Source organism: Bombina bombina, chromosome 8 (assembly GCF_027579735.1).
Source record: "Bombina bombina isolate aBomBom1 chromosome 8, aBomBom1.pri, whole genome shotgun sequence".
NCBI lineage: Eukaryota > Metazoa > Chordata > Amphibia > Anura > Bombinatoridae > Bombina > Bombina bombina.
Window position 1 is genome coordinate 335,538,840 of NC_069506.1, and position 21,447 is coordinate 335,560,286.

Genomic DNA, 21,447 nt, shown 5'->3' on the forward strand with positions numbered 1-21,447 from the left:
TGTTTTCCAAAAGATGTGAATTTTGGATCTTTTGCAATTATTGTCTTTTAAATATTGACAAAATTAGATGTTATTTAACTGTCTTTCTATTGACCAAAAGTGGTTCATTTTGGCTATCTTGAAATTGCTCAATTTAAAGGTTTCTCAAAACATATCTTTAACTAAATACCTTAAAATAAATTACACAACATTGCCATTAACATGCCTGATATAGATCTGGAGAACTTGGATGTCCCCGGGTATGACAATCATTTAGCGCCATTAGAGCAAAATGATGCATGGGGAGTCCAAGCTCGAGCAGCCTGTATTCAGGTGGTTTCTAACCAATAATGTTGTCAGGATTAACAGTGTAACATACAGTAATTTTATTTTTGTGATGTTATTTTACACTATTGTAATTGTTTTCCAAAAGATGTGAATTTTGGATCTTTTGCAATTATTGTCTTTTAAATATTGACAAAATTAGATGTTATTTAACTGTCTTTCTATTGACCAAAAGTGGTTCATTTTGGCTATCTTGAAATTGCTCAATTTAAAGGTTTCTCAAAACATATCTTTAACTAAATACCTTAAAATAAATTATTTTTATTTTACACTTGACTGGTTTTCATTATAAAGTCTTTCTAGGATTGTAAATATATTTTTTGAATGCTTAGAGGCAGGGGGAGATTGTGGAGGTGATCTCTCCCTTGCAGCCCGGCCATGTATAAGCATGTAGAGATTTCTGTTAAATTGCCGGTTGTCTTCGTCTGCCCTCTCCCTATGCTCCAATTCACCCTGCTCTATATCTACCCTGGCCCTGTCTAACGCTAACCTCTCCTTATCAAAAATTAACCTTTCACTATCCCTCTCCCTTTCAAATACAAATCTTTCCCCTTTGTATTAACAGTCTTTCACTCTCTAACTCAAATATTTCCCTATCTAATTGACTGCCCCTCTCTATGATCCGCCCCTGTTGCTCAAAAGATAATCTCAATGCCCCGTGCATCTCCCGGTGATGAACCCTTTACTGCCTGGCCAGATCTAACATTTCAATAACAGCTAAATCTTCATTTAGATGAAGCTGTTCTTGGCCAGGATCAGCATGGCCAGGAGCTGCTCAGGCACGAGCAGCAGGGGCAGGATGGGCCCCAGGGCCCCAAGCAGCTGGGGCTTCTGGGGCAGGAGGGGCAGCATGGACGAGAGCATCTGGATCTGATGTTGCCTGGGAGATTTCCTGCTCCTGGGATTCCTGAGATAGGTTCTCTCCCAGGAACTCCTCCTCCTTTTCATCCAGAATTACTCTCATCTCACGAAGACACACGGTAATCTCCTCAGACACTTCCTGTGCTCATTCGTTTTATAAAGAAAAGGGAAAATACAAATATTAGACTCACATGTAGTTTGAAATGAAAGATTAGAGGCATATAAAAAACAAAATATAGTTTTCCGAATTCAGACCGTCATAAGATCATCATTGTTGACGCATATAATATAAAAAGTTCAAATAATTGTAATATAGAAAATAATAACCACAATCTCATGTTTTTTAATCAACTTATTGTTATATAATCAATCAAGTGACCAATCCAATAAGCCAAAATGAATTTAATATACTTATTTTACTCAATCAACATTTAGAATGTTTTATACTTGGATCATTAGTGACGCAGAACTAATTCTTGTATTCTTACAGGATATACTCTTCATAAGTCTGTCATTGTTGATGCATATCATATAATATGCTTAAAGATTCAGTTTGGATGCTATATAAATGGTCACGAACACATGATGAATATAATCTGCCAATGAAACATGAATAAAACATTTCTACTGTCAATAACCAATCAGATTGCTCTATACTTGGGATAGTTGTGTCGCACTTAATGATTTTTTTAGAGTGATTTAGATTTTCAAATATGTTGCGTCAATCTTTTTTTACTGATGGGGAATTGGTGGGCCCTCAATCCCTCCTGTATGTGTTTGTAAATCCTGTCAACTAAGAATACCAAAAGACCAGCATGGGGGGAAAGACGTGTGAGGTGACGTCAGCACACATAGCGCGGCGAAGTGAAGCGCAGAGCCGCACGGAGGAAGGATGCCGGCGAGGTTCCTAAAGAAGTAAGGAGACGAAATAGCGGCGGATATCAGGCTGTGTCTCCAGTCCTGAACTAGGAAGGCGCACTGGTGGCTAGATACCGGGAATACTAGCCCGGTCCAGCAAAAGGTGCCCCTGAGAATGCCAGGCAGAAAGTGGAGGTGGTACACCTTAGAGAAGCTGCAATCACCAAACACGCGAAGGGTCTAGGGGAGTGCTGGGAAGAGGAGCCCCGACCTAAAGTGCAGGGACCAGGAGCCGGAGTGGAAGGTGGAACCTGGACTGCAGTTTAACCTCACAAAGAGGTTTTCACCCCCGGATGGCAGGTTTACATAGGATATGGACACAAGGAGTGAGGTAATTGGCCCCAGTATTGGGTATTAACGTTATAGTGGTTTCTTACAACTGTTGAAACACATACGTATTATTTGAAAACCTGCTTCATATAAAATCCTTCTCTCACACAAGATCTTATTTGACTTTATTAAGAAAGAGGAGGAGGGGGAAAATGGAATTATAAGGCTAACTGTTTCCTTATTATACCTTGCACTGGCTGTATATGCTAACTTTAAAGCGCTATAAAACAAATGATAGAATAACAGGACGCCTAAAGGCAGGTGCTTTAATTTGCCTAAATTAAAGAAGTAAAAGTCTTGGGTCCAAAGTGTATAACTGTGGCTGGAGACATTTTTAACTTTCTCAATCCCATTTAATGGATAAATATCTCTTACATCAAAAAATGTCACCCAAGTTAAAAACCGCAGATAAGAAAATTAATAAATCTATAATCTCTCCTAATAAATCTTCTGCGGAAGAGAAAATACCTGAAGTCCTGGATGCCGCAACAATTGCTATGCAGGTATCTGCATTGATTATACCTAAGATTGAAGAACTAAATATACGGCTGGATACTATCATGGGGGAGATAAGAGCTCAAAACGAGAGAATGAATCATCTAGAGCAAAGGATCTCAGACTCAGAGGACACCCAAACTATAATGAGTGTAAAATTGGAAGCTGTACTCTCGCAAAATAAAATACTTACTAACAAAATGGAAGAAATTGAGAATAGAGCGAGGCGTAACAACCTGCGAATAATTGGTTTGCCTGAAACAGTGAAATCTCAGGAACTAAAGAAGTTCATAGAGGAAACGCTTCCAAATCTTATGGCTATACAACAACAAAAAGCATTGTTTACTGTGGAAAGAGTGCATAGATTGGGCAGAGAGCAAGAGAGTACGGATCAGGGTATGAAGAAACCGCGCCCAGAAATTGCTATGTTCCTCAATTACCAAGGAAAGAATGAACTCATTCAAGCGTTCAGGAAACAACAACCCCTACAGTTTAATGGAGCTAGGATCCTAATATTCCAGGACTTTTCAACAGAGACATCATTTAAAAGGAGAAAATTCTCTTCAATCTGCTCTCAATTAGTGCAAGAAAAGAGATTGTTTTCTTTAATTTACCCGGCTAAACTTAGAATTAAGCCTGGGCCAATTTTTTTTGTGTTTGAAACCCCTGAAGATGCACAACGATTCTTAGATAATGAATCAAAATAATAAGTTTAGATTAATGAGAGTTCTTGATTTGTTGACATTTTTTTTCTAAGTTTAAAAAAAAAAAAAAAAAAAAAAAATTTTTTCTCTCTCTTCTCTTTTTGTCTTCCCCCTCACTCCCCCCCCGCCCCCCCTTTTTTCTGGGCGGGGGAGGAGAGGAGAGAGGGGAGAAAAATGTGAAGGATTTTTTTTTTTTTTCTCTCCTCTTCTTGTCTTCCCCCTCGCTCCCCGCCCCCTTTTTTTTTCTGGGTGGGGGAGGAGAGGAAAGAGAGGAGAAGGATGTGAAGGATTTTTTTTTTTTCCTCAAGATCTACATACGTTAGAAATTGAAGATTGTAGTATAATTTTAATGGAGAAGAATATGTATGTACTATTCCAGTTTTATGAATCTGATTCAATTAGGATCCACACTGACAGGAATAGGTTAAAAATTTAATATTATTTTTCCTTTATAATATTTTTATGTACTTGTCACTTGATTGTTGTGTCTATTATAGATAGGAGTATGTATTTTTTAGTTAGATGGGTGCATTCTTATACTTCAGTGAAGTTGATTCAAATTTTTTTTATTGATAGGAATGGGTAAAGTTTTAAACACTATTTTTTCATTTTATGTTTATATTTATAATTGATTTTTATACGCACGAAGAGAATTACAATTTAGAAATTGAAATATATATCACAGGTTTAATTGATGAAAGTATAGGCACATTGCTCCATTTCTCTGAATTTAAAAGATTTACGTTTCATGATAGAAATGGCTTAAGGTCCAAACACCATTTTTTTCTGTTTCATATCACTATTTTTTGTGTTTATTTTTAATAGGTAAAGGTGTTTTTTTAATAATTGTATATATCTGGTCCCTATTGAATCTTATTGATATTCGGATAATTAAAAAGTATATATTCTCTTTTTTTTTTTTTCCTTCTCCCTCCTCGCGTCCCTTCCCCACCCCTCCGATGTCCCCTTCCGAGCTATTCACTATTTCTATATTTAGTGGTAAAGACCATTTTGAATCTTGCTCCAAAAAATAGTTAGAAGATAAAATTGATTTCTTGGAATGTGGGAGGGATCCACTCCCCCATTAAAAGGAAAGCGGTGGAAAATTTCTTAAGCAAAAAGGCTCTTGACATAATCTGCCTACAGGAGACTCACCTCTCCGAGGCTGAACATAATAAAGTTAAGGTACGTGGGTTTTCACAAACCTTCTTTTCCTCATATAGGAAAGCAGCTAGAGGGGTTATAATTTTGATCCATAAAAATCTTGGTCATGAGATTATTAAGGTAGTGAAAGATAGAGAGGCAAGATACATAATGGTTAGAATAAAGATTCAAAACCAGAGTTATCTAATAGTCAACCTGTATGGTCCTAATAGCCCAGTTGTAGTATTTTGGACTCGGCTACTCAAAAATATCTTGAAATTCGCAAAAGATAAGATAATTATAACAGGGGATTTCAACATAACCCCGAATTCAAATATTGATAGAATCAGACTGGGTTTAAGTAAAAAAAACAAAGAACTACACAAAGTCTCAACTTAAGTTTGAAGAAAAAATCTTTAGCTTACTTTCTCAATCACTTAATCTTATAGACATCTGGAGGAACATTAATCCCAATCTTCGGGAGTTTACATGCCATTCTAAGTCCCATAGTACCATGTCTAGATTAGATTTATATTTAATATCAGAGGCCATGGCTCCTAGAGTCTCCAAATGTGAGATTCTGGAAATTACTCTTTCTGATCATGCCCCAGTAATATTACAAATTCAAATTAAGAAATCATATACGTTTAATTCTTTCTTCTTTCCAGTTCACTTAGTCAACTCAGATAAATTTAGGTCTTTCTTGGTAAATGCCTGGTTAGATTATTGTTCTTTTAATGCTCATTGCAGAGACAACATTCCTATCTTTTGGGAAACGGCTAAAGTATATTTAAAAGCAGAAATAATATCATATATGGCCAGATTAAAAAAAAAATAAAATCGCTAAACAACAGGATTTATCAAATAGACTTAAAGAGGCCTATGCTATTTATATAAAGAATCCAACCTTAATAAATAGAGAAATTTATTTATCTAATAAAAAGCAAAGAGATCATTTTTTATTAGAGCAAGCCCAGGAAACAATACATATCAAAGCGGCTAAATTTAAAAGAAATGGTAATAAAGCAGGAAAGCTTTTAGCCTCTATTTTCAAGACACAAACTCAAAGAAAATCTATTGTGGCGATTAAAAAGGATAATGGTATCTCTTCTGATCAGGAGCAAATCGCTTCACTATTTCGTAATTTCTTTACAGACCTTTATGCATCACAACAACCTCAAGTTGAGGAGATTGATCGATTTTTAGAGTCTTCAAAGGTGCCAAAGGTATCGGGACCAGATCTGGAAGCTATGGAAAAGCCTATACTTGATCAAGAGATAGTAGGGGTTATTAAATCTTTAGCTAGAGGTAAGACACCAGGCCCAGACAATTTACCCTTAGAGTTTTATATAATACTGTTAGAAAAAATTACTCCAGTTTTAAGAGACCTATATAAAGGTTACTTTGAAGAAAATATCAAGATTTCGGAAGACTTCAAAAGGGCATATATTGTATTAATCCCCAAGCCTAATAAAGATCCTTTGGATTTTACAGCTTATAGACCGATATCCCTGCTTAATCTTGATTACAAGATTTTAATGAAAATCTTGGCAGAAAGACTGAAGCTTATCGCACCTAAAATCATACATGAGGATCAGGTGGGATTTGTGAGCGGAAGATCATCCGAGAAAAATGCGAGGAAAATACTTCATGTTATCTCTCAGTACAGTAGTGGCGGGTCTGCTCTGCCGGAGGCCTTCCTGCTATCTTTGGATGCAGAGAAGGCCTTCGACAGAGTGGAATGGCCATTTATGTTTAAAGTTATGGCCAGATATGGTTTTGGGGAAAAGTTCTGTACCTTTATCAGAAATATCTATTCGGATGCTAAGGCATCGATCATGATCAATAATGAATTAACCCAACCCTTCACACTTTCAAGAGGCACGCGACAGGGGTGCCCACTTTCTCCCCTGTTATTTAACCTAGTCTTGGAGCCATTGGCAATTAAGTTGAGGGAACTTCCTATAGGAATTAATATTGGTAAAGAAGTACTAAAGGTATCTTTATTTGCTGATGATTTACTTTTGTATGTTAGCAATCCGAAAGATACGATTAATTCAGTCCTAGATCTTTTGAAGGGCTATGGTAATGTATCTGGTTATAAAACCAACCTGGCAAAATTAAAGGTAATCTGGTTGAATAAACGTCACAAACATCAGACTTATGAATTTATTGAATCCAAGGTATTGGAATACCTGGGTTTGAAACTGTCTGTAAATCCTGACGACTGGTACCGAGATAATATTTCCACGGTTCTTCACGAAACTATGATAAAATTGAGAAGTTGGGCAGCCTTGCCGGTCTCAATATCGGGGAAAGTTAATCTTTATAAAATGTTTATCATTCCTAAAATTCTGTATCCATGTAGAATGCTTCCTCTCCTCATAAAAAAATAGATCTATGGCGTTTTAATCAGGCATTGAGATATTTCCTGTGGAGTGGGAGGAAACCAAGAATAAAACTAGATTCACTATACCAACCAAATTTGGGAGGAGGGTTAGCACTACTCAATTTGGAATGGTACAATTTATCAACCTTATTAAAACTTCCAGTAGACTGGCTCTTCCAGTCATTCAAATTATCAGATAAGTACCTAGAAGAACAGATTTGTGCCCCCCACTCCATGGTTTTTATACTACATGCATCAAATAAGATCTTGGGTAAGACAATCGCCAACCACCCTTTACTCAAAGATATCTTAGGAGCATGGAGAAATACCATGAAGTTATGCGGTTACTCTACTGCAGTCTCTAAATGGCTACCTATTCAAGGTAACTGCTACTTTCCATTAGGTAACTTAGCCAATATTTTCAGTTTATGGTCACCTATTAAAACCCTTGTGATTGCAGATTTTTATGATTTCAAGTCTAGAAAACTTTATAATTTTTCAGAATTCCAAAATATTTTCCCTACAGTACAGAAAAAACAAATGTTTTAATTTTTGCAAGCCAAAGATTATATTCGTAAACTATCTTACTTATTTCCTCAGATCTTTCAAGATCATCCATTAATGGATTATTTAAAATGGGATAAAAGTTCTTTGTCCTCCATATACAAGATCTTAAGGTCTGCAAAAACAGATAAATATATAGAACGAGCAAGGTCCCACTGGGAGAGAATATTAAGCCTACCGGACCTCTCAGAGCAATTAATTAATAGTCTAAGGACAACGTTTTCCATTTCCAACTCAACTTATTTGAGAGAAACGCAATTCAGGATCTTTAATAGAGATTACCTTATCCCGCGGCGGGTAGCCAAGTGGAATAGTAAGGTTAAAAACGTATGCACTAAATGCCATTTAAATGATCCAGATTTGGGACATTTATTGTGGGACTGCCCGAAGGTTAATCAGTTTTGGCACAAGGTAGCATATTTTCTTTCACAAATGACAAGTATTAAAATAGCGTTTTCAATAAACTCTATAATTTTATTGTCTCCCTGTCCCTTATTGGGGAATAAGAAGAGATTTATTCTATTAGCGATACTGAATCTCAGAAAGCTTCTTTTTAGCAATTGGTCTAAACCCCGGGTACCTACGATTAAGGAAGCAAAAAAGCTTCTTATTGATACGGCAATAATAGCAGCCCATGATTATAGGCTAGAAAGGAAGAAAGACAATTCATATTTAAAGGAATGGAAAGATCTTGTCTTAAGTCAGGGTAAAGACTTTATTGCAAATATAGAACAAATTATTAACATTCAGTTATAGTGAAGGGCCCTGAATGGGAGATTTCACCAGCTCGGAGTGGATGGGGGATGGAGAGGAGGGGGTGGGTGGGGGGGAGGAGATGTATGGAAACCCCCTCCCTTTTTTTTTTTTTTTTCTCTTTGTCAACTGGTTTTCTTTTGAAACTATTAATCCATATTAAGAAGTAAAATAACGGTCACCCATGTTACCTTGTCGAGTAAAATTAATTCCCCTCCCTTTTCTTTTTTTTTTTCTTTTTCTCTTTTTTCGTACACTCTTTTGAAACCCATAATGTATATTTAAACATTGTTATATTGAACTGGATACATGTGAGTATCCTATTTTTGTATTTTTATTCTGCTGTTTCATCAATAAAATAATTTAAAAAAAATAAAATTAAAAAAAAAAAAAAAAAAAAAATCCTGTCTCCTACAAGTTTTATATAATTGTTTTATTTAAATGAATTGTATCCTTGGACAGCGCTGCGGAATATGTTGGCGCTTCATAAATAAAGTATAATAATAATAATATATATATATTATTTTACACATTTTGTTTTTATATTTCTATGCTTAAAGGGACAGGAAACACCAACATTTTATTTCATGAATTAAATAGAACATACATTTTTAACAAACTTTCCAATTTCATTACATTATCAAGTCAGCCAATCACAATAGACAAGAATATCATAGAAGAAATCATAGCACATGGATCTAATGTTGACATACATCTTTCTATGTTGACAGATTTATCAAGGCCAAGTGGGAGGATTCCACTCTATATGAGGCCAGTATCTTAGGCCACTCCACGGAGCAACCGCTCCTCCCCACCGCTGCCACTGACTCTGTTGGGAAATCCAATGGAGGATGAGTCAGGGACTGATTCTGATGTCTTTGAAACCCAAGGTAATTTTACATTAAAACAACATTTTTACAGTATTTAACATAACAAAGTGAGTTTGAAAAAAGTTCTTTCATGATGCAGCTTGAAGTAAGGGATTGTGTTTTTAAATTTACATATTTGTATGTTTTCATCATGTTGTCATAACAGTCTACAGCAATGATAAGTATAATCTAGGACTTGTCACATAATCCTCATCCTAACAATGATTTGCATTTGTGCTTCATCTCTGACAGCTGAAAGTGATGAATCAGGGGACCAGGATCCTGCCCCAGCCATTTTGTCAGCAATGGCAGATCTGGAGGTGGCTGTAGCAGAATGTAAGAAATGATCATATTATGTTTTAACACGTCTATCTTGATACTAAATTGGTACAACATATTTTATTTTGTGTTTTTTTTAACAATAATGAGTATAATCTAGGACTTGTCACATAATCCTCATCCCAACAATGATTTGCGTTTGTGCTTCATCTCTGACAGATGAAAGTGATGAATCAGTGGCCCCAGATCCGGCCCCAGCCATGTCGTCAGCGATGGCAGATCAGTAGGTGGCTAACGCAGAATGTAAGAAATTATCATATTATTATTACACTTCTATCTGGATGAATTGGTACAACATATCTTTTTTTTTTTATAGATGAAGATCGGGGGACATAAACAGAGCTGATTATGCCACACTTATTTTTCCGACTAGTTGAGAGCCTGCAAAATGTGGTTGCCAACATAAATGATATTGAGGAGGCACTACGGGGCTTTTTTTTATTTGTTTTATTTGGTTTTATACCTTTTTGTTGAAAGTTTTAAATTTATTATGAAAAAAGTTTTTGCTATTAAAAAAAATAAAAAATCTAAATGATTGTGTCACAGTATTCCTTTAAGTATTCTCTTGAAGGGACATGAAAAACAAGATATATGTTGAATTGGTTGATATATATTTGATTGCTCTTCATTCTTTTGATATCCTTTGATGAAGAGCATATGTAAATAAAGTATGTAGCTGCTGGTTGATATCTGCACATAGATGACTCATGTGATTGGCTTGCACATGTGCATTGCTATTTATAATAAATAGGATATCTGAGGAATAATAGAAGTGAAAAGGATTAATGCTGCTTGAGATTGTCTTGTCTATCTGCATAATGAAATCACGTATATGTATGTATTGGGTACTTGTAAAGCATGGCTAATCACCCGTAGCACTGCTCATGTTATCTACCTCGGAAGGATGAAAGGCTGATGGACCTTGCCAGGGATCAAACCTGCAACCTTTGGGTTGCTACAGATCTCAACCACAGTGCATTAGCATGTTGAGCTATCTGTCCGGTATATGAGTTTGATGTCCCCTTAAGCTCAGAACTAACATTCTTTGAAATGTAACAATTAATTGACTAATGCTTCACATTACATAAATATATTTTCAATTATTATTGACCTGAATAATGATATATTTACAATATCTACAAATAGTCGTATGTATGAATAAATACAGAGATATGAAGACAACATTTCTTTATTCAAACATTACAATATTGAGGGAATGATATATATATATATATATATATATATATATATATATATATATATATAATACCGTCCAAATAACTGTGTTATCCTCCTAGGGACATCCGCCTGGGTGCAAACATGCAAAGTATAATACTCCAGAATAAGATGCACTCTCAGGTCTTTTTGTAAAGTGAAACAAAATCTTGTTTATTGATGAAAGTTTTCAGGGATATCTTCCCCTTCATCAGCATAACATACAAGTGAACAATGTGACCATTATGTACATGCACACAAATTGAAATAATTAAAACAACAAGCAATACCTGTGTAATCTTCAGTGATCAAAACCGCCACAGCATCATGCTGGAACACAAGCCATGCATTCCAGTGTGTGTGAAAGCCGGACGTGCTGCATAGTCTCGCACTTCCGATATGTGAATGTCAAAAATATTGATGGAAATCGAAATAAGTGCAAAGTTATTTATCAAACTGTAAATATATATAAAAATTCTGCATTAAGTGTACATCCATTCTAGGGAACTAAATATCAATGTCCCCGGATGCTTCGTTAAAGTTTTGTGAGATTGTGGGTAATTCCCATAACAAACTAGTGCCTAAAATAAACATTCAAACGTTATTGCACATATTAACAAAACCCTTTATGTTACCAAGTTTATAATTCCTTAGAGCTACTTACTCGCTGAAAGATGTATAAATAACCGGAGGTCATATCGGTTGTAATGTAGACGCTTCTCTCTGTTTACTCCAGCTACGGTGTCTGTGCTGGATCAAAAGAGTTTAGACAATATCCTAGCCAGCACAGAGTTACAGGGAAGAGTGGTCTACATAATTGGGTTACATATAATTAGTTAAAGAATTTGAAATTCTTGAGAACATCATTGGATTGATAAAAGTAAAATGTACTCAATATAGAGATACAATAAAAAAAAGGTTACTTGTATCAAATTGAGAACTCTTCAGAAGCATAAAAAAGTAAAAAAATGAACATTCACTAAACCATAATGTTGCCAGTACTCGGCACACAAACTACAATAAGATACTTCAATCCCCTAGTAATGAGCCATCACTCTAATGTGTAGGGGGGAAAAAAACAAAGCTATCAACCCTTTTAGTAACGACATGGTATTATATTATCCTCTCACAGACTCTTATTGCTAGCATATTAGCAATGCAATTCATAATCCTAAGGCATGTTGTTTCTCCCCCATAATTTAGAATAGCAGAAACCCCAAAATATACCACACCAATATTCATTATCTTCCAGTCCACAAGTTGTAATGATGTAAATGATACTTCAGTGATCAAAACCGCCACAGCATCATGCTGGAACCCAAGCCATGCGTTCCAGTGTGTGTGAAAGCCGGACGTGCTGCATAGTCTCACACTTCCGATATGTGAATGTCAAAAATATTGATGAAAATCGAAATAAGTGCAAAGTTATTTATCAAACTGTAAATATATATAAAAATTCTGCATTAAGTGTACATCCATTCTAGGGAACTAAATATCAATATCCCCGGATGCTTCGTTAAAGTTTTGTGAGATCGTGGGTAATTCCCATAACAACCTAGTGCCCAGTGGCGGCTGGTGAATTATGAAGATGGAGGTGCACTTGGCCCCTCCCCTGACCACACCCCTTGAAATAAAGCCACGCCCCTCAGATTGCTCTCTCATATATATATATATATATATATATATATATATACACACACACACACATATATATATATATATATATATATATATATATATATATATATATAGGCCCCACAAGGGTAGCTTGTCCCTTTAAAGCAAGAAAAAAAAATGTGAAGTGATGTATGGTGTTCTATAACTATTGAAGTAGGCATACCAGGGTAAGTGGCGTTGACACACTTTTTCCTTGGCATATACTGTGATATCACTTGTACTTACAGAGTATGCCCCAACACACAGACAGACACACTTTCCCTCACCCCCACACACACAGACAGACACACTCTCCCTCACCCACACACACACAGACACACTCTCCCTCACCCACACACACACACAGAGACAGACACACTCTCCCTCACCCTCACCCACACACACACAGACACACTCTCCCTCACCCACACACACACACAGAGACAGACACACTCTCCCTCACCCACACACACACACAGAGACAGACACACTCTCCCTCACCCACACACACACACAGAGACAGACACACTCTCCCTCACCCACACACACACACAGAGACAGACACACTCTCCCTCACCCACACACACACAGACACACTCTCCTTCACCCACACACACACAGAGAGACAGACACACTCTCCCTCACCCACACACACACAGAGAGACAGACACACTCTCCCTCACACAGAGACAGACACACTCTCCCTCACCCACACACACACACACACACAGAGACAGACACACTCTCCCTCACACACACACACAGAGACAGACACACTGTCCCTCACCCACACACACACAGAGACAGACACACTCTCCCTCACCCACACACACACTCCACACTGCTGTCTGCTGTCAGAGTGCTGCACACAACATGTCTGTAAAACTCAGTGATAGGTTTATGTTTTTACAGCCACAAGAAATATATGCAAGGGTTAAACTGCTCAGAGAAAAGCAACGTGTCACAAAAAACGGTCTTAGCTTTTCTGTTGAATCTTTACTAAGTTTAATGGCTGCTGCTGAGACAAAGCGTTGCTGACAGCACTAGAAGCACACACACAACAGCACAGTATACATAAAGATATGTAGAAGGTGTGCAGGTAATGAGTGTATATGGCCATAAAATGTATGAGACACAAGTGCAGTTTAACCCTTGCATATCTTTTTTTTGTGGCTGTAAAAACATGACCCTAACACTAACACAGTTTTACAAGCACATCTTTTATTAAGCAGTCAACAAAATTGCTGCAGTTCATGAAAACAAGATTGCATACTAATAAACAGACACTTATATTGTTTGCCTTATTTTTCAGAAATTGTGGATTTTGCACATACATTTTTTTAGTCTCCCAGCGTGCGGCGTAGAAGTCAGTCAGACTCAGCAATGCATATACTCGCCCAGTGCCCCCTCTGCTTTATTTAGTGGAGCGCAGCCATTACGTTGGTGTCTGTAAGTTACAGAGTTAACAAGGTGTTGAAACGTATATGTCTTGGGCTGCAGTCTCATTTTATTATTAAACTAATAATAAAATGAGGCTGCAGCCCAAGACAAATACGTTTCAGCACCTTGTTAACTCAGTCTGTTACACTCGCTTGCTGGTCCGGTGTACTGCTAGCCCATGGTCCGGTGTACTGCTAGCCCACAGCAGGGCAAAAAGTAGAGGAAAATATAAATTGTGCAGATTCAGTACTGTAATTGCATTACAGACAGTACTGAATCTGATTACTTATCAGCGGACCCAATATTTTTTATAAGTTCTCTATTCGCCAGAGCAGAACTTATAAAATATTAAGCCCGCTGATAAGTAATCAGATTCAGTAATATCTGTAATGCAATACTGTGCCAGGCAGACCCCAAACATGCCCCAAACTTACAATTTGGATGTTCCAGTTTCACCTCAGTTTCCACAGCAGACTCCATGTGACATGAGTGGATCCAGGCTAAACAACATCAATGGCGCTTGGGAATAATTAAGAAGTGCGCGGCCACACACATTAGAGGGAACATTGGGCCAGACTCCACTCGCTTGCTACTCAATTTCACTTGAGCGCGCTCAGTGCTGCATCCTGACCTGGCCCGGCCCGGCCCCAACCCCAATCAACGAGACTTTTAGACAGTCTAAAATCTTATTATTTTTTTGCTATTAAAAAATAAAAAGTCATATTCAGTTCCCTAATCCACCTCATACACTTAATCATTAAGACAATTAATTATAAAGCTTACTTGATAAACTAGTAGTTTGCCCTCTGCATACGCTATCACCTCATTACTTGTATGACACAGATATCATTGTAGACTGTATTTGCCTGTTAACAGCCAGCAAAAAAAAAGTGCTCCATCTGCTGGCCGCCCATAAAAAAAACACTAGTCGCACACTAAATATTGTGCGATTAAGAGAGGTATAGGCTCAGTTATGGGCTGCGCTGTAGTCACATAGGAAAATTATGCAAATTTATATGGCAGGCTATACTGCTCTACCGCACGTGCGGTAGAGAAGTGAAATAGAGGTATATAAAAGAGGTTGGGTTTTTTTAATAAAAATTGACAACTTGACAGTTTAGACTAGAAAATTTTTGGCTGAATAAATATAATATTTCCAATAGGAGAAATTATATTTATTCATCCAAAAAAATATTTTCTTTCTTTTTTTCCCTTTTTCTTTTGGGTGTTCACGTGCGGGAGTGCTCAAATGGAGGAGCCTCCACTGCTAGTGCCTAAAATAAACATTCAAACGTTATTGCACATATTAACAAAACCCTTTATGTTATCAAGTTTATACTTCCTTAGAGCTACTTACTCGCTGAAAGATGTATAAATAACCGGAGGTCATATCGGTTGTCATGGCAACCCATGTAGACGCTTCTCTCTGTTTGCTCCAGCTACGGTGTCTGTGCTGGATCAAAAGAGTTTAGACAATTTCATAGCCAGCACAGAGTTACAGGGAAGAGTGGTCTACATAATTGGGTTACATATAATTAGTTAAAGAATTTTAAATTCTTGAGAACATCATTGGATTGATAAAAGTAAAATGTACTCAATATAGAGATACAATAAAAAAAAAGGTTACTTGTATCAAATTGAGAACTCTTCAGAAGCGTAAAAAAGTAAAAAAAATGAACATTCACTAAACCATAATGTTGCCAGTACTCTGCACACAAACTACAATAAGATACTTCAATCCCCTAGTAATGAGCCATCGCTCTAATGTGTAGGGGGGAAAAAAACAAAGCTATCAACCCTTTTAGTAACAACATGGTATTATATCATTCTCTCACAGAGTCTTATTGCTAGCATATTAGCAATGCAATTCATAATCCTAAGGCATGTTGTTTCTCCCCCATAATTTAGAATAGCAGAAACCCCAAAATATACCACACCAATATTCATTATCTTCCAGTCCACAAGTTGTAACAATGTATTTATTACTATCATATAGTGTCCTTGAAAGAAATTGCTCACATTACACCTGTTTCCGATGGATCACCTATATTTATTTATTTATTTATTTATAAAATATTTTACCAGGAAGGATACATTGAGATTTCTCTCGTTTTCAAGTATGTCCTGGGACCACAAAACATTGCATTGATACAATAGTGTACAATAAAATACAAAAACAACAATAATACACATTATATGCAAACATTTAACATAGAACTGGTAGGACATATTTAATCAACCATGACAGGAGCATTCTGTTTTGAGATATGTATAGAGGGATTTCTTAAAGGATATTAGGCTTGGGGAAGTTTTTAAAGTGTGAGGGAGGTCATTCCATAATTGTGGCGCTCTGTAGGAAAAGGAGGATCGAGCTGCTTTCTTTTTGTATTGAGGCAAGCTAAATAATGTGCGGTTATTGGATTGGAGGTTATAGGAGGTGGGAATAGCAGGGGAGAGCATTCTGCTCAAGTAGGGTGGGAGCTTCCCAGAAAGGCTTTTAAAGACAAGGCAGGAAAAATGGAGGGTGCGTCTGGATTCCAGCGACAGCCAGTTTAGTTCTTTTAGCATGTCACAATGGTGGGTCCTGTAGTTACATTGTAGCACAAAGCAGCAGAACGAGTTATATAACGTATTTAGTTTATTAAGGTGAGTTTGCGGAGCAGGTGCATATACTATGTCCCCATAATCCAAGATAGGCATCAGCATTTGCTGTACAATCTTTTCCTTTACTGTAGGGCTGAGGCAAGATTTGTTTCTGTACAGGGCACCTAGTTTTGGATAAAGTTTAGATGCAAGTTTTTCTATGTTGAGTCCAAAAGATAGATTGGGGTCTAACAACATACCCAAGTATTTAAAAGAGTGGACTGCGGTCAGCGTGCAATTGGATTTTGTTTTGATGCGAAGATGGGAATTTTGTAATTTTTGTATTTTAGGTCCCGTTCCAAAGATCATTGTGACCGTTTTGTCAGTGTTTAGGAAGAGTTTGTTTTTCGAGATCCACTTTTCTACCTCTGTGAACTGGTCTTGGAGCACTGCTTCAAGCTGCGGCAGATCAGATTTATTTGCATAGATTACCGTGTCGTCTGCGTATATGTGTACAGTTGAGGATTTGCAGACATTAGGCAAATCATTTATAAATAATGTGAATAGTAGGGGGCCGAGAATGGAACCTTGGGGAACACCACACTTGACTGGGAGAGGGAGGGAGTCACTGTTAGAGACAGAGACATATTGTGATTGATCCGATACATATGATTTAAACCAGGTTAACGGGCGATCAGCAATACCAGAGCTTTTTAGTTTGAGAAGTAGTAGGTCATGGTCCACTGTGTTGAAAGCCTTTGCAAAATCAAGGAAAATAGCTCCAATTAGGTCTCCTTGTTCCATGCCAGTTTGGATGTCATTGCAAACTTTTAGGAGGGCAGTTGTAGTGGAGTGATTTGGTCTAAAACCTGATTGATCAGGGGTCAGATAGTTAGAAAGTTGATAATACTCGCATAATTGCGTATGGACGCATTTTTCTAAGATTTTTGACAATACAGGGAGCAATGATATAGGACGATAGTTAGAAACCAAGGTTAACTCCCCACTTTTATGAATAGGCACTACTCTTGCAGTTTTCCAGAGTTTGGGTATGTATCCAGACACCAAGGATTAATTAATTAGGGTTGCGACAGGCTTAGCAATTGCCGGCGCACTGAGCTTCAACAGCATTGCTGGGATTTGATCAGGTCCTGACTGGTTTTTCATTTTTAGATTATCGAGGTGTTTCTTAATGACATTGAAGGGTACAGTTCTAAAATTGAACTTTTCTATATTGGGTCTTTGCTGTTTTAGTGGGGCCTGATCCACATTTGTAGCTTCAGGATGCGTGACATTTATTAGTTTGTCAATCAGGGTGGTGGAGCATCCTACAAAATAATTGTTAAAGGCATTTGCTACTTCTAAGGGGAGTTGCAGGTTTTGTTTATCCACATTGACAGTGGAGGGTTGGGAGTGGATTGGTGGATTTTGTAGGTTATTTATGAGTTTCCAAAACTTTCTAGGGTTACATATATTATTGTTCAGATTTTCACAGAAATATTGCGCCTTAGCCAATTTTGTTTGTTTAGTACATATATTTCGCCATTGTCTATATACACAGAGATCATTCATAGAGCCAGTATGCTTGAACTTTGACCACAATGAATCCCGAAATTGGTACATTTGAATGAGGTCAGCTGTGATCCAATTCAATTGTGCTCCTTTTACTCTCATCTTACGCAGCGGTGCATGTAAATTCCAAACTTGTAGGAGTTCAGACTGAAAGAATTCAACTGCAGAGTCTAGATCTGGGATTAGGTTTAATCTGTGCCAGGGGAGGTTCTTGATGTCATTTAGAAATGATTGAAGATTACATTTTTTGAAGGACCTGGTGATTTTAACCTTGGGAGAGGATTTAGTAGCCTTTATTTTGCGCACACAGTACACTAAGCAGTGGTCACTGAAATTGTTAGGGAGAACACCTGCCTCCTGGATTCGGTCGGGAGAAGTGGAGAGAATCCAGTTGAGCAGGGTATGATTATGGCTTTTGATGTTTATGCAAGTTGGGGAGGAGATTAATTGCGTTAGCTGCAAAGATTTAAACAGCGAGCGACAACTGTTATTTTTTGGATTCAGCCAATTGATGTTAAAATCTCCAAAAACCAAAATTTCACTTTTTGGGTTTTGAGTTATGGATTCACTAAGGAGCTGTGCTATGTCCAAAATGGAATGCACAGGGGAGCTTGGTGGGCGGTAGATTCCTGCAACAATGATTGATTTACTGCACGGGATCTCAATTTTGCCAGAAAGGAAATCAAAGGTGGCAGCAGAGCTAGATTTTTGTATGGGGGTGAACTTTGTGGAGTTGTCAACATAAATTACAATACCACCTCCTCTCTTTGCTCTGTCAATTCTATGGCATGAATACCCATGTATTGCAATGGCAGAGTCAGGTATTTTTGCAGTTAGCCATGATTCAGAGATAACAATGATTTTTGGCTTGTATTGTAAACACCAAGCTTGCAGTGCATCGATTTTTGGAAATAAGCTGCATATATTACAGTGCACAAAGGAGAGGCCTTTTTTAGCTGGAAGGCTAGGAATGGAATTTGCTGGGGGACCAGGGTTAGACTCTACATCATTTGCAAGGGCAAGTAGCATAAGGAATAGGAATTTGGACATAGTTTTTGTTTGGCTATGAAGGGGGGTAGTTATCAACGTGTCTAATTTACATGCCTTCGCCGGTTGAATACGCCCGCCTAAGCTCGCCTACCATCGCCGCCGCGGACCTGCAAAAGTTCGCCTAAGTTATAAAAAAAGCTGTCAAAAAGCCGCGCACCAAGTACGGGGTGATGAGCAGCGGACTGTGAGAGTTATCACTCATCCGATCTCGCTGCTCTTCGGCTTTTTGACAGCTTTATTGATACCCCTGTCACTAAGCACTCACACTAACTACACTGTTCTACCCCCTATACCGGCGCCCCCGGAGCCCCCCGCAACTAAATAAAGTTACTAACCCCTAAACCGCCGCTCCTAGACCCCGCCGCAACTCTTATATATGTATTAACCCCTAAACCGCCGCTCCTAGACCCCGCCGCAACTCTTATATATGTATTAACCCCTAAACCGCCGCTCCTAGACCCCGCCGCAACTCTTATATATGTATTAACCCCTAAACCGCCGCTCCTAGACCCCGCCGCAACTCTTATAAATGTATTAACCCGTAAAACGCTGCTCCCGGACACCGCCGCCACCTATATTATACCTAGTAACCCCTATCCTGCCCCCCCTATACCGCTGCCACCTATAATAAAGTTATTAACCCCTATCCTGCCGATCCCGGACCCCGCCCTAACTAAATAAATAGTTTAACCCCTAAACCGCCGCTCCCGGACCCCGCCGCAACCTATATTAAACTTATTAACCCCTATCCTGCCCCCCCTACACCGTCGCCACCTATAATAAATTTATTAACCCCTATCCTGCCCCCCCTACACCGCCGCCACTGTAATAAATGTATTAACCCCTAAACCTAGCACCCCCCTAACTTAAATATTAATTAATTAAATAAATCTAAATAATATTTCTATTATTAACTAAATGAATCCTATTTAAAACTAAATACTTACCTATAAAATAAACCCTAATATAGCTACAATATAAATAATAATTATATTGTAGCTATCTTAGGATTTATTTTTATTTTACAGGCAACTTTCAATTTATTTTAACTAGGTACAATAGCTATTAAATAGTTAATAACTATTTAATAGCTTACCTAGCTAAAATAAAGAGAAATTTACCTGTAAAATAAAAACTAACCTAAGTTACAATTACACCTAACACTACACTATACTTAAATAAATTATTCCTATTTAAAACTAAATACTTACCTGTAAAATAAACCCTAAGATAGCTACAATGTAATTAATAATTACATTGTAGCTATTTTAGGATTTATATTTATTTTACAGGTAACTTTGTATTTATTTTAACTAGGTACAATAGCTATTAAAAAGTTATTAACTATTTAATAACTACCTAGCTAAAAGAAATACAGAATTACCTGTAAAATAAATCCTAACCTAAGTTACAATTAAACCTAACACTACACTATCATTAAATTAATTAAATTAATTACCTACAAATAACTACAATTAAAAACAATTAACAAAGACAAGAAGAAACAGAAGCGCCACATGGCCCAATATTGTCTGGTCCAGAAGATAGATATGTGTATATATACAATGTAAACTCACATTTGAAAAAGCACCTCAAATAGTGCTATAGCAGCAGTCTGGGATTTCTAATAGTCACCCAGGGGACCAAACTCCGGTATAGATGTGGTGTCTAGATGAACAACATAAAAGGACATAGGTGCCTATATGGCCTAGTATTGTCTTGACACAGGTGAGTCAGTAAGTTATTGAAAAAGGTACTCACATTTGTTGTAGCATCTCCTTTGATGCTATAGAGGCAGGATGGGATCAATATGGTCACCCACCAGACTTGTGCAAGGGCCTGCTGGATACCAGGAAATCCAGAAAACACCAGTGATTCAAAGTGAGGCCCAGTGCGAGGGGCTCCTCTCAGCAACAGGATATGTAGCAGCAAAGAGATATGATAGCAAGTGTCCCAATATAAAATAGTTTTATTTAAAATGATAAAAACAAAGCTACGCGTTTCTCAGCTCAAGGCTGTTTCATCAGGCTTCATAAAAAGATTTAAGAACACTTGCTATATATACACACAGAACATCTAATTAATGTTAATTAGCATCACATGATACCAGGAGTTGCCTGGGAGGCACATAAGACCCTATTGGTCATAAAATGTCAGAATCTTAACCAATATGGGGAGAGTAGTACATTTCCTACCAATCAGGTGTCATATCAACACACTTCTCATAAATAGAGCGTTTGTT